This window comes from Portunus trituberculatus, chromosome 29, assembly GCF_017591435.1.
Source record: "Portunus trituberculatus isolate SZX2019 chromosome 29, ASM1759143v1, whole genome shotgun sequence".
Classification (NCBI taxonomy): Eukaryota; Metazoa; Arthropoda; class Malacostraca; order Decapoda; family Portunidae; genus Portunus; species Portunus trituberculatus.
Window position 1 is genome coordinate 9299339 of NC_059283.1, and position 27425 is coordinate 9326763.

The window sequence follows — 27425 nt, forward strand, 5'->3', positions numbered from 1 at the left end:
AAGCTGGAGATATTTTGATATTTTGAAAATTAGTTTAAGTATTTATCACGTCATAAAATAACAAGCATTTGGCCGTGGCTTCGTTTTTCTAAAAGTCATTTTGAAATGAAATGATTTACGTAATTTAGCCGAGTCATCCCCGTTCCCGTTCTCTCTCGGATGACCACAGCCCACCCAGGTAGTGGCTGGCGCCAATTTTCCAAATCCACAGTTCGTCGATATTTTGCCTAATATCTAGTGATTTCTACGTGTTTTCGTGGGTTTCTAGGTTCAGATGTTTAGATAATTGTAGCAGAAAGAGGAAGAAAGTTGAAATAAAGGAGGATAAAGAGGAAGAGAGGAGAAAGGGAGGAGGAAGAGGAGCAGCAGCAAAGCCATAATACTTAAGTCACCCTCCTTTTCCTGAATATTTTGTCTAATATCTAGTGTTTTGATGTGTTTCTAGGCTCAGACGTGTGGATGGAAGGAGGAGGAGGAAGAAGAAGGAGTAATAATGGAGAAGAATGAAGAAAAAATGAGAAATAAAGGTGGAATAGTAGAAGAAGCCAAGGTGTAATATTTAGGTAAGTGTATTAGCATGTTTTGAGTGTGGTTTGGGAGAACTTTGAGGATTGGTTGGTGTTCTGAGTGGGATTTGGTATTATTATGAGTGTTATAAGTGGTGGGGGGTTAGTGGTCTTTTGGGTGTGTGTGGGGGATATTTAATTAAATATTGGGTGTTTCTAGTGAGTTTGGAGGTATTTTAACCTGTTCTGTGTTTTCTTAGTGTGTTCTGGAATGTTATTGAGATTTTAAGAGGGTTTGGGTATGTGTGGTTTGTCGTGGGTGTGTGTAAGAGTGAATTGGGCCTATACAAGGATTTTTGAGTATGTTTTGAGGCCTCAACAGGCTAGCTCAGTGTCAGTGGGCCCTTATAACAAGTGTCCTTTATCATTGATTACCCGCTTCGTTCCCAGGTGACGACAGGCAGAATGAGGTGGACGTGGCGGAGGCTGTGGGCGGTCAATTCACGGCGCAGATTACCTACACCTTGCACCACACTGACTGCCCGCCGCTGTTCACTAAAGTCGGGCAAGCCTGTGTCTCCGTGTTCTGCCCTGGATATAGGAGTAAAGGAAATTGTGGTTTTTGTTGTTGTTGTTCTTGTTTTTCTGTTAAGATTTGTTTGCTCTCTCTCTCTCTCTCTCTCTCTCTCTCTCTCTCTCTCTCTCTCTCTCTCTCTCTCTCTCTCTCTCTCTCTCTCTCTCTCTCTCTCTCTCTCTCTCTCTCTCTCTCTCTAGTGTAGTGTAGTGTCACTTCACTGTGTGTGTGTGTGTGTGTGTGTGTGTGTGTGTGTGTGTGTGTGTGTGTGTGTGTGTGTGTGTATCTAGGGATGATATTGGTAACTTGGGTGTCTGTAATGTGTTTTGGGTGAGCTTTTTATATTTTGAGGTGTTGCAGGGTGTTTTGGGTTAGTTTTGAGTGATTTAAGTTGTTTGTGTGTGTGTCAGTTGTGTATGGTGTGTTTTGTGGTGTGGTGTCAGTATTGGTGCATACTGTGTGCTTTAGTGAATTGTAAGTGCGTTTATTGGTACTATGAGGTTTTTCATGTTGGCAGTATCCAAGGGGATTTGACAAAGCTAGGTTCAATGATTTCAAATTGTTGACCATTATAACAGGTTCGGCAGTGTTCCAAATTGATATGGACAGTAAACTGAACAATTGTTTTGGTATTCCCCTCCTCTGACTAACTAATTCAGCCTCTTTTTCACCGCCGAAATGTTGAATCTCCTTCTCTTTTATCGTTATTTTCATGCTAACTGTTCTACAGATCTTGCTATCTTTATGCCTCCCCTCGTCCTGCGGCCTCGCTTTACAAGGCTTTCTTCTCATCCCTATTGTGTCCAACTTCCCAACGCAAGAGTTAACCAGTACTCTCAATCATTCATCCTTTTCATTTGTACAATCTGGAACTCCCTACCTGCATCTGTATTTCTGAATTCTTGCGACTTGTCTTCTTTGAAGAGAGAGATATCGAGGCATTTCCTCCCTTGTTTTGGCTGACGCTTTTCCACTTTTTAGAGAGCCAGCACTCAAGTGGGCCTTTTTTTTTTTTTTTCTTTTCTTTGTTTCTTGCCCTTGGCTGGCGCTCTTCCTACATGAAAAAAAAAACCTCTCGGGACACAAGTCCTCTGCTCATCACTCATCATTCGTCGACGTGTTATCATTGTACCACACGGGCTGGGATTTTCATTGAAGGAAAACTCTCTTCCAAGTCAATTTTACATATATTTCAAATAAAGTAAAGTACATTCGAACAAAAAACGATGAAAGTGACGCGGCACTCTTAACCAACAACAGAGAAACACACTCTCCTCACTTGAATACACGACTTAACTCCACATAATGACACCCTCGATTATATTAACACGAAATTCCACTGCCCTGATCACATTACCCACCTGATCAGAGACCCTCGCTCACCGTGACGCGTCCACACCCCACATATGTCCGAGTAGAGTGCCACTCACTCCCTTCATCCGAGATCGCGTCCTTTCCTGCCCCCACTCAAATCTACTGCCCCGCGTGCCAATTCACGCAATGTTAAATACGCTGCCTTCCTTACTCTATTCCTCCTTATACATGTTGTAGTACACTTCATGCTAACACTAATATTTCTACCATGCACAACATTCCAAAATCCCTACTCATAAAGTTCCTCCGCTCGTATTAATTATGCGTTTGGTACGGCAGTTTTCCTCCTTAGGCCTACAGAGCCACCCACGCAAACCCGATCCACCTTGGCTCTCCTTAATATACCATACTTATCGTTACATCATCCACAATACCTTCCTCAACCCTCTGTACTACAAGACAACAGGCATTGAGGAGGACGCCATTACAATATTGTTCCATCTCTTGTTCCAGGATTCAGTACTACTAACGCCAAAGAAGTGAGGCAAGTTTTTGGAGTGAGCGTGCATGACATACAACGGACACCAGATTGCTACTACTGCCGGTGTTGCCAAAGGAACAAGAGGAGGAAAAAGGAAGAGGAGAAGAAAAGGATGATTCTTGGAGACGTACCAATGAAGTTCTGAAGGTTGGCCACAGATCTTCATCACTGGTGTAGTGTATTTCATTGACCATTTGTAGATTGGGTTGATAAATTTGTAGAATTTGTAGACAGTTGTAGATATGTAGCGGGTATGGTTTTTTGCAATGCCTTATCTACACCAGCAGAAAACGGTAATATTTAGAAGTTATGCATAGCATTGTAATAGGAGTGTACGGTGTACATATGTATATAGTATTTAAGAAAGGAGAGTGTAGACTAAGAGAGGAAGGTAACCTCTTGGGTCACGATTCCTCTGCTCATCACTCATCCTTCCTGTTGTGAAGCACAAAGGTATTGTTACGTGTTTCCCGAGATGATGTTTTGTGAGTCTTTCAATGCAATACTTAATTTAAGTGTCTGGCCAGTGTCTTGTAACGTGGTGCAGTTTTTGTTACTTGTATTTATTTTTCATACCTACTGATATGACGATATCTTGTGAATGATACTCCTATATATTTCTAATGGCAACACAATATCTCTTGATATAATAAAATGCATAATGTATCGACTTGTTTTCCTATCAGTTGAAAGAGATGCAAAACAATATCTGGTTTGCAAGTGAAGCGAAATTAGTGAACAATTTGTTGCATGGCGCCACAGCGTCTGAGGTGATATAATGCCACAATATAGTTGCATGGAAATACTAGTAGTAATGTGTAAACTGACACACTCCCGTTCATGATGGCGAAGGTGGGCAGGTGTGGGTGTTGGCGGTGCTGGAGAAGATATTTACATGCTTGTGTGTAGATAGATAGATAGATAACTTGGTAATTTGATAGGTTCATTCATAGGGAAATGAACAACATTTCGATGGTGTATACACTGCTACAACAATAAACTTATCAATCAATCAATTAAACATCAATCGGATTTAAAAGGCGAGTGATTAGAGGGTGGCGATCGAGACTCCCGAGACAGGTTTGCTCTGCGTCACTCGGAGGGATAAACGGTCAACGGGGCCCTATACTGATTAGCCTGTGTGTTAATCAAGCCAATTACTTCGTCTAGGAACATTTGTAGCATGTACAACAATGATTTGGCGATCTTTTTGCGGCTTTTCAAGGTGGATCTGGTGACGTAGAATATTTCCATTTGGCAACTCCCACCACGTCCACCACCACCACCGCCGCCAGTGACCAGACGTCCTCTTCCTCACCAGACACGAGACCTGGGAACACGGTGACCGCCCCACTTGCCCCACCTAGTCCACCAGCTCCACCTGCTCAGTGAGAGGGTGAGTCTATTAATAGAGTGGAGGTAACAAACATGATGAGACAGTGATGGGACGGTAATGGGGCGGATAATTTAATAGAAAGCTGTATAATAATGCACTGAAGGGGTGACGTGACGTGTGGGAGTGAGTGGATAGAGAAGGGTAGTTAATTAATGGTTCCACAGTGTCATTAGTGATGGGACGGTGATGGGACAGTGACGGGGTTGACAGGCTGTACTAGGAAGGTGTGTCGTGCATTGAAGGAGTCACATGTGGACAGTTAGCGGTAAGGTAGTTAATTAGGCGTATGGTAGTTATAATGCGTGGGGAGGGTGGTGCCTGCTTTAACAAGAAACACAAGAGGGCATGGCGAGGTGGACTGCTGGAAGATAATTACACTGAACTCTGCTTTATGTAGTGCATCAATCACCACCACAAGATGGAGACACTCTTTGTAAGAGTTACACGCCGCCTCCTGACACTTCTAGTAAACACCCTTATCTCTCTCTCTCTCTCTCTCTCTCTCTCTCTCTCTCTCTCTCTCTCTCTCTCTCTCTCTCTCTCTGCCAGACGTCAGTTTTCTCCGGAACACGTGGATCTGTGTGTCTTGAGTCACTTCATTATATAGTGAGGGCGGCTGCGGAGGCGTATGGGCTGACTGGGAAGCTTGGGCGTGAGCATGCATGGGCGGGACAAATATGGGCGGCAGTGGGTGTGGAGCTGTTGACGCCGCCCATAGCTTTGTGTGTGTGTGTGTGTGTGTGTGTGTGTGTGGTGTGTGTGTGTGTGTGTGTGTGTGTCTCGTCTCTCTCTCTCTCTCTCTCTCTCTCTCTCTCTCTCTCTCTCTCTCTCTCTCTCTCTCTCTCTCTCTCTCTCTCTCTCTCGTGTCGTCTGGTCTGGTCTGGTCTCCTTGCTGTGTCTCGTCTTGTTGACCAGCGTCTGAGGTGATATGATGCTACAATATAGTGGCATGGAAATACTAGTAGTATTGTGTAAACTGACACACTGCCGTTCATGATGGCGAAGGTGGGCAGGTGTGGGTGTTGGCGGTGCTGGTGGAGATATCTACATGCTTGTGTGTAGATAGATAGATACATAAGCTGGTAATTTGTTAGGTTCATTCATACATAAATTGACAACAGTTCGATGGTGTATACACTGCTATAACAATAAACTTATCAATCAATCAAGTAAACATCAATGAGATTTAAAAGGCGAGTGATGAGAGTGTGGGGAACAGCGGGGGAGGGGGAGGTGGAGAGGAGACGAGCGAGGCTCCCGAGACAAGTTTGGTGTGCGTCACTGACAGGGATAAACTCTCCGTGTCAAGGCCCCATCACACCAGAGGCGGTCCTTACTACGCGCAGCAGGTTCTCAACACGTTCATAAAATTTTTGAGGACGTAGTGGAGACGTGATGGAATTGCGAAATCCCTCCACTGCTACGTATCTACCAAGCCTTTACTGCGTACGTCCCTTGATATCGCTACGATATCACTGTGTCCAATCGGGTTTAACTACGGTCATAACACGCATGTGATCAGGCTCCCGCCACGCTCACTAAGTTCCCGCCATGCTCACTGGGTTCTTACCACGTGCCCAACCAGCGCGCAATACGCTCACGTGACGCAAGCCGGAAGTGCTGCTTCCTGTCACTTCAGTTCTCGCCTCTCTTCTCTCATCAGTGGTTCTCCAGCTCTTACATCATTATATTAATTATCCTCATAACGTCATGCTGCCCAAATTAACTTGAAACTTTCCATCAGTCTGTGGTAATGACCAAACTGGAGCGACTTTTCAAGGTGGAGCTGGTGACGTAGAATATTTTCATTTGGCAACTGACCACCACCACCACCACTGACCAGACGTCCATTTCATCACCAGACACGAGACCTGGGGTGGGGGGAGAGGGAGAGAAAATGTTGTGCTCTGATAAGATATTCTTATTTTTCCTCTTTCTTCTATTCTTTCCTGTCCTCTTTCTCACTCACTTATTCACTCACTCACTCACTCACTCACTCTGAATCCTGTCCTCCACTACCACCACTCCCACCATCAGTTCATTCCTCCACCACGGACACAAACACGTCTTGAAGGAAGGTTAGTCCGCCGCCCAGAGTCACCTCGGCTGTCTGGCTGGCCACCCTGCGTGCCGCGGGACCAGAGGAGCGGTGGAGGGGCTGCGGTCGGGGTTGCGGGTGTAACACTGTGTATGAATATTGTTTGTGTTTTAATTAAGGCGTGTACACACTTGTTGCATTTCCACGTATCGGATCACCGTTGCGTAGCAGTGTTGACAGGATAGTGCTTCACCGTTGCGTGTCAAAATATGACACAAAGTTACGCAACGGGTTTGATCCGCCATTTTTCGGTATTTTGGCGTCATCTCAAAGGAATGATACACAACTCACCAACCTTCGTGTGTGTGTGTGTGTGTGTGTGTGTGTGTGTGTGTGTGTGGACAAGGAGCGTGGGATCGTCCAGTTGCATGTTCAGTGTTGTCGTGGACGGGCATGATTATTTTTTGCAATTTTGACCCCAATTGCAGACAAACACAAAATCAGTTGTGTGTATCCTTGTCACGTTTTGATACAGTTCCGTCACATGCTGGAATTTCAAGTCAGTCAACACAGTATTGTTTCATTACACATACATAGAGTGTAGACACCCACCAACTCCGTCATTCATTTTTCCTTTTATTGATTTGATGTTCATGAATAAAACTAAACGTGGCCACAGACAACTGCAGATTTGCACTCATGGCTACGGTCAGGAACAAACTGAATGACACTGTTGCATCACTCAACGATGATACACCACCCGGATAGGCAAAAATGGGTACAATACCCTGTTGCATCGTATTGTATCACAGTGTGATACGCAACGATGAAACGATGCGTGGAAATTCAGTAAGTGTGTACACACCTTTAGAAAGTGTTGGTGGTGGTAATGTCAGTGTGGTGTGTATTGGTGGTGGTGGTGGTGGTGATTGTGGTGGTAACTATTGGTGGTGTGTTTGCTTGTTTTGCATCGTGAATATTGATTGATTGAGTGGCTGAAAGATTGACGGATTGATGGATAGATTGCCTGTCTAACTAATAGATTCACTGACTGACTGATATTTGGACTGACTCACTGACTGACTGACTGACTGATTAAATGAATAAAATACTAACTAAATGACTGACTATCTGGCTGACTGACTATTTGGCTAACTGACTGAATGACTGAATGATTGACTAACTGACTGTCTGACACACTGGTTGATTGTCTGTTTGACAAATGGCGCCTGTCCTTGGCAGAAAAAAGCATCGCGCGGTACGAAGGCACTTAGAAGTGTACCGTAGGAGGTATGTGGTGCGCGTGGCCAGGCACGTGTTGCCGTACGCGAGTGTGCACGTGTAGGGACCTGACAAGTGTGTAGAGAACCAATGAAGACGATAGTGGCAAAGGGAATCGGATAAGCGCCTGACACCACGTATATGTCACCCACGATTCCACCCACGCCCACGCCCGTGCTACGTGGGTCCGAAAGCGTGTAGGTTGGGAGGGATGTGTCTTCAGGGACTCCCCGATTGACACGAAACAGTAGGGGAAGGTTGGCGATGCAATTAATGCGGGAACTGGCAGTGGTTGTGGTGGTGGTGGTGGTGGTGGTGGTAGTGGTATTTATATGCTTGTGTGAAGATAGATGGATAAGCGGGTAATTTGATGGGTTGATAGATATGTAAATGGACAGTTGGGCAAACAAATAGATAGATGGATAGGCAGGCAGATAGATAAGTCAATAAATTCGTAAATGATTAACAATATAGATGTGCATGTAGATAGAAAAAAAAGTCTATATTCCTCTACTTAGTGTCCTGTCACCCTGGTTTATTGTCAGAAATACTCGTATATCAGGCGGTAGAAATGGTGAATGAAAAAATAGTACAGTCTGCCTTTTAAGCACCTTGTTTATTGCCTCGCGGGAGTTGCTACACTCGCTGTACAAGATAACATAACATAACATAACATAAATAATAGGATAACAAAGGGCCACCAGGGCTCATCTAGGTTATCCTGTATCTGTCGCACAGTGACCTCGTCATCAGTACTTAAAGATACACTTACAAGTACACAATACATTATATACTAATTCTAAATATTTGGCCCATTAACAGGGGTAAGTCCTGCAGCGAAATCCTCTACAATTTGTGGTCCCCATACATGGGGATCATATCTTATTTAACTATAGTAAATTTCTTATAAAAACTATCATGCAATGCTATACATAATCATAAATCTAATAAATTTAAGTGCTTATCTAATCTGTTTTTAAACATTGTCAAACTAGTGCTATTTACAACCGTCTCTGGCAATGGATTCCAGAAGTCTACCACTCTATGACTAAAGAAATATTTTCTTATATCTAACCTGCAGCCTTGCTTTCTAATCTTCCTGCCATGATTTCTAGTCCTATTTCCCTCCTCTAAGGTAAAGAAAGATCTCACATCTATGTAGTTCGTATCTGAAAACATTTTAAATAACTCTATCATATCCTCTTATACATCTCCTCTCAAATGAAAACATGTTTAATTCCTTTAATCTATCTCTATACTCCAGGCGCTTTAATGCTAGTATCATCCTAGTTGCTCTTCTCTGAACTGCTTCTAACATGTTGATATCCTGCCTATAGTGGGGTGACCAGGCCTGTATGCAATACTCTAAATGGGGCCTAACATAGGAATTATATAAGCTACGCACCACTTCCTTACTTTTATAATAACATTTCTATTTATAAAACCCAGGATCCTATTTGCCCTATTTCTTGCTTCTAAACATTGCTTTGAAAATTTCATAGTTCTGTCTATCACTACTCCTAAATCCTTTCCCTCCTCTACTGCCTCTAGCCAATATCCCTCCATCTCATAGCTAAAGTTTGTGTTGTCTTTACCTAAATGCATAACCTGACACTTTTTAGAATTAAACTCCATCTGCCACCTGTCTGCCCATGCTATCAGCCTGTCCAGGTCTCGTTGTATTCTGTAATTGTCCTTTTCACCCTGTACTGCACATGCTATCTTAGTATCATCTGCAAACTTTGATACTTTGCTACTAATTCCTATATCTAAATCGTTAATGTACACCAAGAAAAGAAGAGGTCCTAGCACTGATCCTTGGGGTACCCCACTAACCACTTCCTTCCACTCAGACATTGCCCCATTTAATACTACTCTCTGTTTCCTATCAGAAAGCCATTCACTAATCCAATCAACTAACCTACCCCCTATCCCATGTAGTCTCAATTTGTACACTAGCCTCCTATGCGGTACCTTATCAAATGCCTTGCTAAAATCTAGATATATAACATCTATGCTATTTCCATCATCTAACTCCTTGGTAATATATTCTAAGATATCGAGCAAATTTGTAAGACAGGACCTCCTGATCTAAAGCCATGTTGGGTATCTCTAATTAATCTATTCTCATTTAAATGCTCCCAAATACTACCCTTAATGATTTTCTCTAGTATCTTACATACTATACTAGTTAAACTGATCGGTCTATAATTATTCGCATCATCCTTCCTACCTTTTTTAAATATTGGAGTAACATTAGCTAAATTCCAGTCCTGAGGTATCTCAGCAAACCTAAGTGATCTTTCAAAGATTAACTTAAGTGCTTCAGAAATACAATTTAATATTTCCTGCTTTGACAAATAACAAAAGCTGGACACGATAACGAAGAGGAAGATGTCACAATAACCAATAAATCGACATGTTGTATTTGTATAAGCATAGCGTCTCATTAATAAGAGATTTAGTGACAGATAGTTATCATAAACATATATACATGCGTCCTGACTTCACAGATAACCTTTTGCTACGGCAGTAGTCTCTTAGCGGTGGTGGTGGTGAACACAGTTGTGGCGGTGGGCTATACTGACCCATGCACATCCACACCCAGAGACACACACACACACACACACACCCACACCCACAGACACACACACACACACACACACACACACACACACAGACACACACACACACACAAATAAAGTGAAGTGTTGCTATATTACCGACAGTTTTCAAGGAGCACCAAGAGGCAATCAGTATGAGAAACCGTGCAAGCCTTCACCACACTGCCTAATCTTCGTCTATTAAAGGTATTTATAAGGCTATTCACTTAATGTTAGGTTTTCTTTACATATGAGAGTGAAAACAGTACGCAAATATTTTCAAGTAATGGTATAAGGAGCATAAAAAGAGCAAGGCGTCTGTATTACCCTCTCATATTTGTTTCCTTCACTTACCCTCGGCCAAACATGTGTCACAAGGTAGCCACCAGTCTAACATTTCATTTAGTCTAGTCAAAATTTCTCTGTGTGGCTTAATTTTGGTTTGGTGAGATGATAAAGGCTATATATGGATGTCCCGCCGCCGGTGTTGCCTCCAGGCCGCTTCCCCCCCGACGGTCCCCTAGCCAACACCCTACACCCACCCTCACCCACCCGTCACCAGCCAGTTGGGTCAAATACTTTTTTTCGAATATTTCCTGACGGTAATATTACGCTTCCATGGTATGTTTTTATGGTTTCTATAAATGTTTCGTTGTGTTTGAAGTGTGTTCCGCGCCTGTGCTGGGTAAATATGTGGCGTTTAGTGGTGTTTTATGGCGTATGTTAAAGGCTTTTTAACGCTCAAAATTTCTCACTTGGAATTTTGAGCTTTTTTATTTCAAGGTATAAGTGGGCCATTATGGTGTCAAAATGTCGGTTGTACTCTTTTAAGCGTGAAATCAATCTATTGAGTGAAATACGTGGACTCTGAAATGGTGTTTGGTGCTGTTGTAAAAAGCTCTTATTTTTCTTTATTTTATTTGCTCACGTTTCTGCTTCTCGGTCTAACACGCTGTAGAATGCCCTAAAAGATAGGTCAGACTCCCTGAAATGTGATAAAATACACGCCAAGTGAAAATGGCTTGACTTTATAGGACGTTTTAAGAGATTTATGGGTTAAAATGTTTTTGTACTTTTAACGTACTTAATTTAGACCTTTTTTAAAAACCAGTTAAGCTGGAGATATTTTGATATTTTGAAAATTAGTTTAAGTATTTATCACGTCATAAAATAACAAGCATTTGGCCGTGGCTTCGTTTTTTCTAAAAGTCATTTTTGAAATCAAATTATTTACGTAATTTAGCCGAGTCACTCCCGTTCCCGTTCTCTCTCCGATGACCACAGCCCACCCAGGTAGTGACTCGCCATAGCCCCAGGCTGGCGCCACTTTTCCAAATCCACAGTTCGTCGATATTTTGCCTAATATCTAGTGATTTCTACGTGTTTTCGTGGGTTTCTAGGTTCACATGTGTAGATAATTGTAGCAGAAAGAGGAAGAAAGTTGAAATAAAGGAGGATAAAGAGGAAGAGAGGAGAAAGGGAGGAGGAAGAGGAGCAGCAGCAAAGCCATAATACTTAAGTCACCCTCCATTTCCTGAATATTTTGTCTAATATCTAGTGTTTTGATGTGTTTCTAGGCTCAGACGTGTGGATGGAAGGAGTAGGAGGAAGAAGGAGGAGTAACAATGGAGAACGATGAAGAAGAAATGAGAAATAAAGGTGGAATAGGAGAAGAAGCCAAGGTGTAATATTTAGGTAAGTGTCCCTTTCAATCCTAACGTTCTTTATAATGCATACTGTTGGTTTTGGGATAGGTTTGGGTTATTTTAAGCTTGTCATTAGTGTTGCAGGCTATTTGGAGTGTTATAAGTATGCTTTGGGGTTCATTTAATTTGTTTTCAGTATATGTTAGATCTTTTAGGTATACTTTACGTATTTTGAGAGTGTGGATTGAGGTGTGTGTGAGTATTAGCATGTTTTGAGTGTGGTTTGGGAGAACTTTGATGGGTTAGTTGGTGTTCTGAGTGGGGTTTGGGTTTGTTATAAGTGTTATAAGTGGTGGGGGGGGGTGTTAGTGGTCTTTTGGGTGTGTGTGGGGGTTATTTCAGTAAATATTGGGTGTTTCTAGTGAGTTTGGAGGTATTTTAACCTGTTCTGTGTTTTCTTAGTGTGTTTTGGGATGTTATTGAGTTTTTAAGAGGGTTTTGGTATGTGTGGTTTGTCGTGGGTGTGTGTAAGAGTGAATTGGGCCTATACAAGGATTTTTCAGTATGTTTTGAGGCCCTCAACAGGCTAGCTCAGTGTCAGTGGGCCCTTATAACAAGTGTCCATCATTGATTACCCTCTACATTCCCAGGTGACGACAGGCAGAATGAGGTGGACGTGGCGGAGGCTGTGGGCGGTCAGTTCACGGCGCAGATTACCTACACCTTGCACCACGCTGACTGCCCGCCGCTGTTCACTAAAGTCGGGCAAGCCTGTGTCTCCGTGTTCTGCCCTGGATATAGGAGTAAAGTAAGTTGTGGTTTTTGTTGTTGTTGTTGTTCTTGTTTTTCTCTTAAGATTTGTTCTCTCTCTCTCTCTCTCTCTCTCTCTCTCTCTCTCTCTCTCTCTCTCTCTCTCTCTCTCTCTCTCTCTCTCTCTCTCTCTCTCTCTCTCTCTCTCTCTCTCTCTCTCTCTCTCTCTCTCTCTCTCTCTCTCTCTCTCTCTCTCTCTCTCTCTCTCTCTCTCTCTCTCTCTCTCTCTCTCTCTCTCTCTCTCTCTCTCTCTCTCTCTCTCTCTCTCTCTTCTTCTTCTTCTTCTTCTTCTTCTTCTTCTTCTTCTTCTTCTTCTTCTTCTTCTTCTTCTTCTTTTACTCTTCTTCTTCTTCTTCTTTTACTCTTCTTCTTCTTCTTCTTCTTCTTCTTCTTCTTTCTTCTTCTTCTTCTTCTTCTTCTTCTTCTTCTTCTTCTTCTTCTTCTACTACTACTACTACTACTACTACTACTACTACTACTACTACTACTACTACTACTACTACTACTACTACTACTACTACTACTACTACTACTACAGCCACTACCTACTACCTACTACCGTTCTTTGAGTGAGGATAGGTAGTGTCAGGTCACGACGCGTTACGTCAGCAGGTTCCCACGCCTGTCCCTTCTTGCATATATTCTCACCTGCTCTGTTTGCTGAGGTGACGTGGGGCAAGGCTTACCCACCAGTTGTATGACTCTATCGGGGCGATGTGATGGAGCTGAACATTGATTTATCCTTTTACGCCACCCTCGTGCAACACTTCAACCACCACCGTCAGTGTGTGTGTGTGTGTGTGTGTGTGTGTGTGTGTGTGTGTGTGTGTGTGTGTGTGTGTGTGTGTGTGTGTGTGATAAGTAGAGGTTATGAGACGAACGGTGGTGTAGGTGAGTGCGTGATGTACAACAGGTAAAGGTGACAGGACGAGCGGTCATGTAGGCGAGTTAGTGAGTGTGTCGGAGTCTTGGTGGTGTCTGATTCACGTGGTGAGTGGATAGTAGTAGTAGCAGTAGTGTAGTGTTGTTTACTACACACTGGAGTCAGTCAGGCGTTCATGTCTGGTGATGATTGTAGTAGTACTGTTGTGGTGTTCACTACAGTACCCCTCTTCCCCCAAACAAAGGAGGAATGGCGTTGGCTTCGCTCAGAAAACCGCTCTGTGTGCTGGGGCAGAGATAACGGCGCAGGTGGGGGCTTGGCGTCAGGGACAGTTGGCGGCCTAGGGTACGGGAAGGCTTGTCTTCGGGGGTCCGCGGTGCCTTGGCGTCTGTTGTGCGGGGCGCCTTGGTGTTCGGGGTGCGGAGCTCCTTCACCTCTGGGCTTGGGGGCCTTGGGGACTCCGGCGGTGGGACTTTTACTGCTCCAATCATGATTTAGCTTTCGTATGGGGAAATGTTTCTGCCTTTCATCTTATGAAACATGGAGGATCAGAAAAAAACCCACTACAATGGGATCATGCAAAAGATAGGTAAATAATTAAAAAGTGATTAAAATTTTATTTATCAATGATATATGAATAATTTTTACAGTTAGACCATATATACATATATGAGTATACTGGAAAAAAAGTGCAAAAGTTAATTACATCTTGTTGTTTTCATCCTCAATTTTTTGGAGTATTTTTTTTTCAAATGTTCCAATCTTCATTCTTAAGTAATTGAAAAATTTAGTCTCATCATCAATATGATGAAGAAATAAAGTATGGAACTCTCCTTCACTCTTTCTATATTTCAGCATAGTTTGAAGCCACAAACTCTTCCTTTTTTTGCTTTCTTTCTTCGTCTTCGTTAAGTGGAATGGCGATCACTGCCAAATCAGATAGAGAAAAGTCATTTGTAACACATGGTATTTGGTGATGGGTAGTTAAGTGACATCTGTATGGCTTGTAACTGCTTAGGAGTAACGAGTATAAACTACTTATGAGTAACGAGTGGGAACTGCTTAGGGATAACGAGTGTGAACTCCTTAAATAGGACAAGTGTATTGCCACCAGCGGGGTACCGAGGGTAGCTAGGGCAAGGAGGGAGGTAAAGCCGGCAGTCTGTCGGTGGTGAAGCAGCCGTGCACATCCCTTTATACCAGTTTGGATATATACCAGGGACCATTCTTTACACCACTTGGACGCCAGAGATTGGTAAGAGTGCTTGTTGTGTTTGTGAAAGCATAGGAGTGTAACTGTATTTTGTACTTTGTGTTTTTTTTTTTTTTGTTTTTCCCTCATGTAATATTAGTTAGCTACTCGTCTATTTATTTGTTGTGTACTTGTTAATGATTTTTTTTTTTTTTTTTGTGATTCTGTTTTAGATGGTGCTAATGCCGTTCGCACACACGTTCGTGTTCACATGGGACAAGTAAAACACCAAAAGAAAGAACTAGTCTCGATAACCTGGCGTAGTAGCAATACACCACGAGGAAGCACCCTTGCCTAACACTCCTGAGTGGGTGTTATATCACTCATCCTCCGTCACTGGTGGTGTGACTTCCACTAGTGTTGAAGGAGAGGAAGGGATGGGACCGATAGCGGAGCGAGAGCAGACCGTACATGTGAATGCACCAGATGATCAAACATGGATGTCCTCCAGATGGCTTTCTGTCATGGCTACATGTGTTAGTCATGATGGACGATACGGTGCTGTTGTCTACAACCAGAGAAGGAATGATTAGAAAAATGGGAATTTTGTATGAGTTTTGTAGCTCACATGGCATGGTAATCAGCAATAGTAAAACAAAGTTTATGGTTGTGAATGGTAATCAATGTATAATGACAACAGAATAGATTACTGTACAAACTACATGTATTTAGGTAGCCCGGTCACTGATGACGGATCAGCCTCTACAGCTGTAAAACTTCATGCCAACAAAAAGATGTGCCATAGGAATAAAGATGTACCATTTTTGGTTAAGAAAAAGGTTTTTGATGCTGCTGTAATAACTTCGCTCTTGTATGGTTGTGAATCGTGGTTATAAAAGCCGTAGAAAAACAGTACAAATGGTGTGTTAAACAACTACTGGGCGTGAGGAAGACAACTAGCAATGACGTGTGTATGGTGGAATTAGGTTTGCCGCACTTATTAAACAAAGACAAAGAAATTTTTTTCATAAAATATGGTTAGAAAGAAGCACTATGGATGATGACCCATTAATACATACAGTGAGGCTTGTTCTGGGTTACAACGATCAATTATCCAGGTACATCAATGATATAACCTCAGTAATAATGATATAGAAGAGGCCAAGCGACAATTGAAATTAAATATTACGAATTCTACATCAAATAGATTACACTTTTATAAGATGGTCAACCCAAATTTAGAAGTGCATGACATATACACAAAAAACATAAAGGTTAACGACATAGAATGTGTGTCATGGACAAGACTACGACTAAGTGCACATTCACTCGTGGTAGAGAAAGGTCGCTGGAACCGGCGGGGGTGGGACCGCCTTCCCATGGAGGAGAGGCTGTGCCCCTGCGGCCTGGTGCAGACCGAAGCACAAGTTATTGAAAGCTGTCCCTTGTCCTTGCACGTGAGAAATATGTGTAATATCACAACTGTCGGGGAGTTGTTTGCCAGAATAGAGTATAACAATGTTTGTGCCATAATTCACAAAATTTTAGCCATATATAATTAAAGTAAGTGTGTACTACTGAATTAGAATATAATGTTACTGTTTCGCGTTTTATTTGTTTACTTTTTAGGTGTATTGTTTTCTTTTATATAGTTTTATAGGGTTTTGTCTTTTAGTTAGTCTTTTATGTGTACCTTGATTACAATACAGTTTTACTGTTTTTCTTTTTGTGTATTGCATTTTTTTATATATAGTATTATGGGATTTATTTTTGAGATAGTAGAAGATCTCACGGTAATTTCATATTTACTGGTTCGCCTTTGTTGATTTTAGTGCACTGAACATATCACACATTGTGTTTATTGCTTTAAAAAGGTTTTAAAGATCTGTATTGATCAAAAGAGTTAAGTCTTGTAATTTGGACCAAAATTTATTTCTAATTTCTGTAATGTATATATTTTTCTGCGGTCAATAAACTATCTGAATCTGAATCTGAAAAATCTGTACAATGCAGTGAGCAGCGCAGCAATAGACAGACAGGCAGAGAAACAGAACAGAGATGCACTTACACTTAGTTCTTTCCACACACACACACACACACACACACACACACGGCCTGGTAGCTCAATGGTTAGAGCGCTGGCTTCACAAGCCAGAGGACCGGGGTTCGATTCCCCGGCCGGGTGGAGATATTTGGGTGTGTCTCCTTTCACGTGTAGCCCCTGTTCACCTAGCAGTGAGTAGGTACGGTATGTAAATCGAGGAGTTGTGACCTTGTTGTCCCGGTGTGTGGTGTGTGCCTGGTCTCACACCTATCCGAAGATCGGAAATAATGAGCTCTGAGCTCGTTCCGTAGGGTAACGTCTGGCTGTCTCGTCAGAGACTGCAGCAGATCAAACAGTGAAACACACACACACACACACACACACACACACACACACACAGGCGTGAGGCCACGCAAGGCCAAAGAAACCCTCGCAGGGCAAGGGTATTAGGAAAATCCCCCAAAGCGGGCGGACAAGTAGTTCGTCCAGGACGTTGTGAGGTAGGAGGTGGCGGCAGACAGCATCCAGCGGCAGGCCCTGGGGCAGGAGATGGCGCACAGTGGGGCACGCCAGGCAATAGTGCTCTATGATATTGGCCTGGGGAGCGTGGCATAGGCGACAGGCTGCATAGGCGGGCTCCCCCACCACCCCAGCAACCTGTCACGGTGGCAGGTAGCCCAGCCGCAGGCGCGCAGAGACCATGTTGTGTCGCCGCACCATCAGACCACGATAGGAATATGGTGAGCGGCAGACGGACTCATAGTGACTGATGGTGACACTGTAGGGCCTCTCGACGCCGCGGCGGCGCTGACCAGGCAGGAAGGCAGCAGAACGGATCCTGCCGAGGTAGCAGGGCAGGGAGAGGGGATGATCAGCACCACAAAGAGGGAGACGGCAGGCTTCCTTCGCTAGGCGGTCCACGGTGGTGTTGTGAAGTAATCCTATGTGAGAAGAAACCCAGATTGACTGAAAGGCCGCGAGCAGGTAACAAGGACAAAAAGGAAAGGATTTGTTGAACAACAAGAACGTGGGTGGGATGAAGAGCAGAAAGAGACTGTAGAGCGGGCTTAGAGTCACAAATGATCACAGCACTCACACCTCTCTATCTATCACTAATGACACTGTCGCACCATTAACTAACTACCTTTCACTATCCACTCACTCCCAGGCGTCAGTCACCCCTTCAATACATTATTATACAGCTTTCTGTTCAATTATCCGCCCCATTACCGTCCCATCACGTCTCTTCCTTCCACTCTATTGACTCATCCATTCACTGAGCAGGTGGAGCTGGTGGGGCAGGTGGACCAGGTGCAGGTGGAGCGGTCAGCGCGTTCGTAGGACTCATGATCGTGGCTACTGGTGAAATTGTCGACTGGTCACTGGTGGCGTGGGCAGTGTTGCCAAATGAAAATTTTCTATGCGCCAGATCCACCATCAAAAGTCGCTAAAAAGTCGCTGAGTCATTGTTGTATATGCTACAGATGCTCCTAGACGAAGTGGCTTGACTTACATATAGGATAATCAGTATAGGGCCTCGTTGACTAACACGTACCGTTTATCCCGCTCATCAGAGACGCAAACCAAACCTGTCTTGGGAGCTTCGCCTCTCCATCCCGCTGTCCCCATCTTCTCATCACTCGCCTTTTAAAGTTGATTGATGATTGATAAGTTTATTCTTGTAGCAGTGTATATAGAACAAGGGAGGCGGTCGGGTCATGCCGGCCACCCCTTAAACACTGGGCAGACAGGATTGAAGCGTCAGTCAGGGAGTGGAGCTGAGCCACGTCCAGGCACATATCTGACACCAGCATCCATTTTGCATGTGCTGACAGAACTATCAAGCTTTTAAAGTTCTTGGACTGTTTGCCATGTTTTAACTCTATTCTTCCTTAGATCGTATTAACTTCATGTAGAATCATTCCTTTCTGGCATATGAACATACACATGTCTATATATATTTTTTTCTTTTTGATAGAGTGGCTTTTACCTTAAAGGTATAGTAAATGTAGAAAATTTATTATTCTGAATTTCCTTGATTTTATGTATTTCCTTGGGCAGAATTTTAGATGGGATATAAATATTGTTTTACGTTACCACTGCATATTGAAAGACTACAGACGTCTGAAATGTACCTTAGTATTTATGCTTGGCAATTTACCATCAGTACTTCACTTCGATGACAATTTGTGAAGCCCCTCCACATTTCACCTCTCCCCCCACCCCACCCACTCGCCCTTTCAACCCTCAGCGAAAATTTCCTGGCTGCACCTTGTGCTGGTAACTTCTGTAAACTCTCTCTCTCTCTCTCTCTCTCTCTCTCTCTCTCTCTCTCTCTCTCTCTCTCTCTCTCTCTCTCTCTCTCTCTCTCTCATTATATAGTTACTTAGCTGACATGTTCTAAAATTTGTGTAAAGTTGATCATTCAGTTATATGTGTATTAATGAGACTGAAATTAATGTTTATTTCGTAGACCTCTCATGAAGAAGATGAGAGTTTGATGGAGAACTTAAGAAAAAAAATGTGTGTGTGTGTGTGTGTGTGTGTGTGTGTGTGTGTGTGTGTGTGAGAGAGAGAGAGAGAGAGAGAGAGAGAGAGAGAGAGAGAGAGAGAGAGAGAGAGAGAGAGAGAGAGAGAGAGAGAGCTTGTTTATGTGTGTTTAAGTACAATTCACATAATATTAATGGAAATATAGGAAGTTATCTTCATAGAAAGGGTGAGGGAGAAACAAAATATACTATACATAGATGAGCTATGAGGGATAACCCATTAGCCTGGAAAATGTAGAGGCGAGGTAGCAGGTAGCGTGACTGAGGCAGGATGGGAGATTGAGGCGCCGCAGGAAAAGGACCACGTAACAAATGGATGGTCTCCTCAAGAGATAGGGCAAATGAAGGGAGGAAGAGGCGGGGAGAAGGAGGGAGATACAGGGTCATGGGAGGGATAGCGGGAGGGGAGTGGGGACATGAGGCAACGCGGTCTAACACGCCTCAGTTTCTTCTGGCTTGCGGTGTGAATCGGACGAGCGTCGATGTACTGCCTCCCTCACTGAACGCTGCTTGCCTCCCTGTGTGGCTGGTGCTCGGTGCTGCGTTCGGGACGCGTGAAGGCTGCAACGTGACGAAGTGCTGGATATATTAACTGAGCGGCGACGGACTGTCCTTATAAGCGGGATGAGGTAGTGTTAGTGTAGTTGAGTGTGTGTTGCGGTCCCTCGTGTGTTGTAAGTGTGATCGTAGCTTGGTAATTACATGTCAGTGGTCGTATATAAGGTAGAGGGAATAGTGCCATTATTTTCTTTAAGTTTCAAGGATGTGTATGACTTTTTGGCAGTTTTGTTATACACTATCGTTGTCGAGATTAATATTCATTTCAAAGGCCTTTATAATGAAATATAATGACGCAGTGAAGGGATAAATGATCATATGTTCCTAATAAATATACGAAACTGTTGTCTGATATATACTTTTAATATATCAAATAGCAGTAGTAGGAGAACGGCTATTATGTTTAGGAAAAGCAGACTTTTCTTCGATATTTGTTGTCTGGCCGAGGTCTGGTCTTGATGAATAAATGTGTTGTGTGTAGCTGTGTAGCTTGCTGTTAAATTTAAAGTGGCCGGTAATGAGATAGAAATAATTGGGTATTGAACTTTATAAGAACGAAATATTTAGATCTTAAGAGGAGAAAAGTTTTTAGATCTTCCGAAGGGTAAAGAGAATTAAATGTTTAAAGCGTAAGTACAGAGAAAGAGAAAACAACCAAAAAATAACTAAATATTTGAATCTTTAAAACAGTAGAAAAAAGGAAACGAAATATTTGTGTCGCAAGAACAGAGAAAAATTGAAATAATTATATGATAAAAAAAAAAAAAATACAACGAAGTAGCTGAACCTTAAGAATAGAGAAAAGAACCAAATATTTAGACCTTGACAGAGGTTTACCAAGTCACACATTAATCAAAACAACAACAGCAACGACAACAATAGCCTGGGATCACTTGATATGATACTTCAAACACCTCGCATACAACTACAGTACCTAGCACCTAAACTCCTAGCAAACACACTTAGCCTTGCGTTGTGTGGATGATAATCGCGAATAACTTGTACCCTGATCTCATATCGAAGCGAGCAGTAGGTGCCACGAACACTGACGAAGGAAGGAACAGGAAGGAACGTAATTGGAAACCTATTACGTCACGAGAGAGCGATTGAATAATTGTTGCCCTCACTGCCTGGCCTTCTGTTTGGCTAATGATGGGTGTAGCTAATGGTGGGTCTTGTGTTTACCAGGAAGAGATAAACCTGTGTACTATGCTGCGTGTATTGAGGGAGCAATAAACGTTAGATATAAGGGAAGGGTAGGGGAAAAATTAGGTTGCTCTTGTTTGTTATGCGGAAAAAAAGGAGATTCGAGATTTTATTCCTAGCCATACAAATTGTTGCTATTGATTGATTAGATAAAATAAAGATATGTAGATGGATGAAGTGTGTGTTGCGTTGATAGACAGTACGGAAGGTGTTGAGGGGATCATAGAGGTTAATGTAAGATGTCAGGGTGGAAAAATAACCAAACTATTCTTGTTTATTATGCGGTAAAAAAAAAAAAAAAAAAAATTGAGACTTTATTCCTGGCCATACAAATTGTTACTGTTGATTGAGGAAATTAGATGAAAATGATGAGTAAATTGATAAAGTGTGTATTGCGTTGATAGACAGTAAGGAAGGTGTTGAGGAGATAATAGAGGTTAATATAAGAGGTGAAGATTAAGAAAACTAAATTGTTCTTGTTTATGCTGAAAAAAAAAAGGAAATTCGAAGTTTTATTCTTAGCCATACAAATTGTTACTGTTGATTGAGAAAATAAGACAAAGAAGATAAGTAGATTGACATAGTGTATGTTGCGTTGATAAGAGGTAAGGACGAAAAAGAAAAAAATGGTTCTTGTATTTATTATGAGGAAGAGAAATGAGAGTTATTCATGTCCATACAAATATATAGATAGAATGAGACAAAAAAACAACTGTAAACTATTAATTACAAGCAGTGGGAAAAAATGTTAAGCTGGCGAAGGAGAGTGAGAAAGGAAAAAAAAAAAAATAAAACGAAGAAAGGAGTGAGGGGAAATGTAGTTAAACTGACGGAGAGAGTTAGGAAAAGGAAAAAACAAGGACAGAGAGAGAGAGAGAGAGAGAGAGAGAGAGAGAGAGAGAGAGAGAGAGAGAGAGAGATAAATGAAATGCTTACCAATATACTAATTCAACGGAAAGGATAAAATATATTATTATTATTATTATTATTATTATTATTATTATTATTATTATTATTATTATTAGTTATTTTCATTATTATTATTATTATTGTTATTATTATTGCTATTATTATCATTATTATTATCATTACTATTATTTGTTTTTGTCATTATTATTGTTATTATTATTATTATTATTATTATTATTATTATTATTATTATTTTTAATATTACTATTGTTATCATTGTTGTTGTTGTTATTATTATTATTATTATTATTATTATTATTATTATTATTATTATTATTATTATGATTATGATTTTTATTTTCGTTGTTATTATTCTTATGATTTTTTATATTATTAGTATTTTTATTATTATTGTTATAATTTTTATTTTTATTATTATTATTATTATTATTATTATTATTATTATTATTATTACTATAATTATTGTCATTGTTATTATTATTATCGTCATCCAAGGAATACCTAGGTTACTGTTATTCTTGTTAGTGGTCAGAAAGTACTTAATTGATACTTTTTCTTTTTTTCCTTCTTGTTCATGTTCATGCTACAAGTACTGTACTACTACTACTACTACTACTACTACTACTACTACTACTACTACTACTACTACTACTACTACCACTACTACTATTACTACTACCACTACTACTACTACTACTACTACTACTACAACCACCACCACAATCACAAACACTACTACTACGGATACCCACCCACCTCTTCTAATCTGAACGAGGAGGATGAGGGTGAAATACAAGTGGGGGAGCGTAGTCTGGGCTGACAAGGTGGAGGTCTTAGGAGCAGAAACAAGGCTGCCTTGATCCCGGTGTATTTGCTCGCTTTACTTATGTCCACACCGTCTGATGGAAGAGCGTCCCGCCTTTTATTTGCTGAATTCATGTAAAGATACGAATCGCAAACATATATTACACGCAACCGTTCGCTTTTGCAGTAATGGCTGGGGCGCACTGCTCTTATTCACGTGTTGAGTGTACAAAAGCGCCAAAAAATGTGATAAAAAGGACGACCAAGTGAAAGTCTCTGTTCTTTTACGAGAGATTAAAAAGACCAACCAAAATTGCATGATAAGCGTCTTAAACCCTTCCTTTTCAATGAGTTCAAGTCATAGGAAGAAGGAAATACAAAACCAGGCAGAGGGTTTCAGAGTCTACACAGTAGTATGTATATAACAACATAAGGTAATGAACACTGCAGTCCCTATATGAACCTTACTTACTTGTTTCCACTTGTTCCTCTTCTATAGATTTCTCTAAGCTTTTAAAACTCCCTAATGATGAGAATATTTGTGATTGTTCCTGCTAGTATTTCGTAATGGTGTAATGGAACGAAACTAGTGGAATATTAATGTACAAAAAATAGAATGCTGTACTGAATATATACGTGATGAGATGGAACAAAACAGCATAAAGGGAAATGAAAAAAAAAATGTAGTTGCAATTTTAATTTCGGTGCACAGTGCACAGTTCAACGTCATTTCATCCCAGGCTTTCATTGAAGTGCATGTTTATCTGCCTTCCACGCTGATCACATGATAGCCGGAACATTCAGTCTGTGTACCTGTGACCTGGTGACCGCCTCGCAGCCTCCCACGCACCGCTCCAGGCTATGACAGTACAATAAAAGGGAAGCGGGCGGGGAAGAGGGGAGAGAAGGGGAGAGGGGGAGAGATACATTGATATAACCGTTAATATACGTGTTCAAATTCTCAGGATCAGTAATCACGGAAGAACAGAAAATAATGGTGTCATAGTGGAAAATAGTTGGATCTAAAGAAGAGGTGGAAAGTAGTTTAAGTCTGTAAGTCTTATGGCTGTAATAAAAAGGTGGCGTAAGCAAATTCCTCAGGATCGGTAATCAGAAAAGAACAGAAACTAATATGTTCAAGGTGCAAAAAGTTAAATTAAGAATAAAAGACAGAAAGGAAATGGTTTTCAAATAGAGTGGTAGAAGAATGGAATGGGTTTACTAATCAAGTTGTAAGCCCTGAGTCTTTGAGAAGCTTTACGAGAAGATTAGACCAAGTAATAGATGGTAATTTTAGGTGAAAATGGAAAAATATGTTTCTTACAGAGACTGCCACGTGTAGGCCTGGTGGCTTCTTGCAGCTTTCCTTATTTTCTCATGTTCTTATATAGTAAAACTGAAGATCTGTGTTAGCATAATGCATTCGAGTTGTATTTTCAGGGAGGCAATACAGGTATATCATTCAAGACATTTAAAGAGGTGAGGTTGTCGCTGCAATATGCAGAATTGATTATCATATTATAACGCTGAAAATAATGAAAATGACAGACAAGTGAACAATAATACACAATACCTAAAAGCTAACCGAGTAAAGGAGAGAGAGAGGGCAGATATGAATAGGAAGGTTTGAATATAAGCCACTGTAACACTGTTGAAACAATGAATATGACAGACAAATGGGCAACAGTACACAATGTATAGTAGAAAGACATGTAAAGGAGAGAAGGACAGAGTATAAATAGGAAGGTTTGAGACAGGTCACTCCAATATAATGCTGTGAAATAATGGTAGTGATAAACCTAAGCAATAGTACACAATACCTTAAAGAGAGACGGTGTAGGGGAGAGGGGGAAGTATAAATAGGAGGGTTTAGCGTACGCAGCAGTGAGAGGTGAGCCAGCCAAGTACTTGACACAAAAAGGGACTAACATCTTGCTGGGCTTCATTTGATCGTGATTCTTGGAGCGTCACTTTATTTTTCCCTATTGCGGGGCGGGAGTAGCAGCGTCTTCCTTCCTCCCCCACGCTCATATTTATGTAGTCCTTGGCGCGTCTCCAAGTGTGCAATTATGCTATACTCTCTCTTCTCAACTAATCCCTGCTCTACAAAACTAACTGTGTACTTTCTCCCTACCTCCCTCTCCCTCTCCCTCTCTCTCTCTCTCTCTCTCTCTCTCTCTCTCTCTCTCTCTCTCTCTCTCTCTCTCTCGCCTCCCAACACTTGTCTCTAATATAATCACATTTATTATCTCTGTTTTTTTTTTCCCTCACGTGTCAACTTTATACTACTGAAGAAGGCCAATCCTTGCTCTGCGCTACAAAATTTACCTTTAACGTGTACTCTTGTTTTTTTTTCTTTTGATTTTCTTCCTCGCAGCTAAAGGTAAATAATTCTTTCACAATAAAGCTTCGTTCCGAAACATAACATTTAGTATCTCTTTATTGTTCCGCCTTCCCTGGTTGAAGGAGTTTATGTTTTAGAGATTCCTTCATTTCCTTTTTCTCTTTATTCAGTTCCGTAATCTTCCCTTCTCATGTAATCATTGCTTTATAATTTCACCCTCCCTTAATCTACGAAATGTAATGATCGTTTACAGACCTCTCTCTCTCTCTCTCTCTCTCTCTCTCTCTCTCTCTCTCTCTCTCTCTCTCTCTCTCTCTCTCTCTCTCTCTCTCTCTCTCTCTCTCTCTCTCTCTCTCTCTCTCTCTCTCTCTCTCTCTCTCTCTCTCTCTCTCTCTCTCTCTCTCTCTAATCCCTTTACTCAACATGACTTGCACTTACTCTTCCTTCACCGTAACTCTTCCTTGGTCTACTCATTTACTCTTCTTTCCCCTTGCTCCGTTTTGTAAGCTTCCTCAACTAATCCTTCCTTCATTCAACGAACTTACTCTTTTACTTTCCTTTCACAGTAACTCTTCCTCATTCTATACTTTTTCCTTACTGACACCTTTTCTTTCTCTTATTTAGTAACCCTCCCCTCTCAGCAAATTCTTCCTTTACTCAACAAAACTTACTCCTTTTTCTCTTCCTTCCTCCCCCTTCACAGTAAGTCTTCTTCAGCTTCTGATGTGTTCTTTTTACACCCTCCCTCCTAACTGCCTTTACCCCTTTCTTCCCAATTAAGCTTTACAACCTTCCCTTCACTGGTAGTCGTTCCTCTACTTTACAGAATTACTCTCTATCTTTATAGCTACTCTCCTCCCCTTTCCTCGATGGTAAATTTTGTGACCTCCCTACACAGCTAATCCTTGCTCTACTTAACTAAACTTTCTTTGTCTATTTTTCTTTCCTCTGTAGATAACCACTACTTTACAAAATTGACCTTTCGTATGCTACTTCTTATTTTTTTCTTTTATTTTTAATCTTAGTTAAAATTTCTTTCTGTAATTCACCTTGCCTTATTCTACAAAAAGTACGCATCGTTATATGTTGTATGGTGTAATTTTCCCGTCTGTGTTTCTTTTATATGTATCATCTCTCTTCCTTTTTCCATAAACTACCGGTTAATCAACTTAATCTCTTCTGTTCTCACCATCTACTTACTTCATTTAATTATCTTTTCTCCTTTCACTTCCTAGATGAACTTCCCACCTACTTTTCTTTCTTTCTTTGGCAACTAATTCCCTTTTCTAGTCAAACACTAACTCTATTTTCACTCCTAACCCCTTTTACTCTCTGGTCCTCACCCGCTCGTCAATCTCTCTACCCGCAGAATTTCAGTCTTCTGAAGTTGTCTTATGTAGGTCAAGCCAAATGGTGTTTTCCAGTCTCATTATTTTCCGAGGTGGCTTATTACTCTTAGCAGCAAACCTTTTATCACCATTCTTCTTTTTCTTCCTCCTCCTCCTCCTCCTCCTCCTCCTCCTCTTTTTCTTTTTCTTTTCTTCTTTTTTACTTCTCTTATTTTTCTTTGTTTTGTAATTTCTTTTTGCTTGTTGTTGTTGTTGTTGTTGTTATCTCTTTAATCTGAGGCTTCCTTCTATATCTATGATGTGATTTACTTCTTTATTCTTTATATACTTTTTATCTATCACTTCACTTCTCTCTCTCTCTCTCTCTCTCTGCATTTAACTCCAGATCAATCACTTCCCTTCCTGCATTTACAGTATTCATCACCTGCCTTTGCCAACTAACTCTTTTCTTTCTATCACTCAGCGTGTCCCTTTATATTCCACCACTTTATGTAACTAGTGTCAGAAAAAAACTGTCATTTTCTTCTTATTTCAGAGCAATCAATCCTTGTCTTTCCCTTCGATAATGTGTCTGTTGACGGTTTTCATTGGACCTATCGTAATAAACACCTACTGTTCATAATTTAACCTCTTCAATACTGGGAACGATTAGACCATTTTATTGACATTAGGAAGGGTCTATGGATGTCAGAAGATTAATACACAGTTTTCACTATTTCAACCCCCCCCACATGAATTTCTGAAGCTGTATAAAATCATCAAATAGTAAGCAGAATATTCTAGTGGTTAATACTTTTCTTACTCTATAAACAGTATTAGTCCTCCTTATAAATTAACATACCTATTCTTTTCATTGG

The 27425-nt window shown here is 41.3% G+C and overlaps 1 protein-coding gene across 8 annotated transcripts in view; it reads left to right on the plus strand.

Moving 5' to 3' along the window:
* Positions 1 to 19840: 19840 nt before the first annotated feature.
* LOC123510428 (potassium voltage-gated channel subfamily H member 6-like) overlaps positions 19841 to 27425 on the plus strand; it is a 699140-nt gene continuing 691555 nt past the window's right edge. For all 8 annotated transcript variants that reach the window (XM_045265606.1, XM_045265610.1, XM_045265612.1 and 5 more), the window contains exon 1: positions 19841 to 20006. The gene's annotated coding sequence lies outside the window, so the exon portion shown is untranslated. The remainder of the gene's footprint in view (positions 20007 to 27425) is intronic.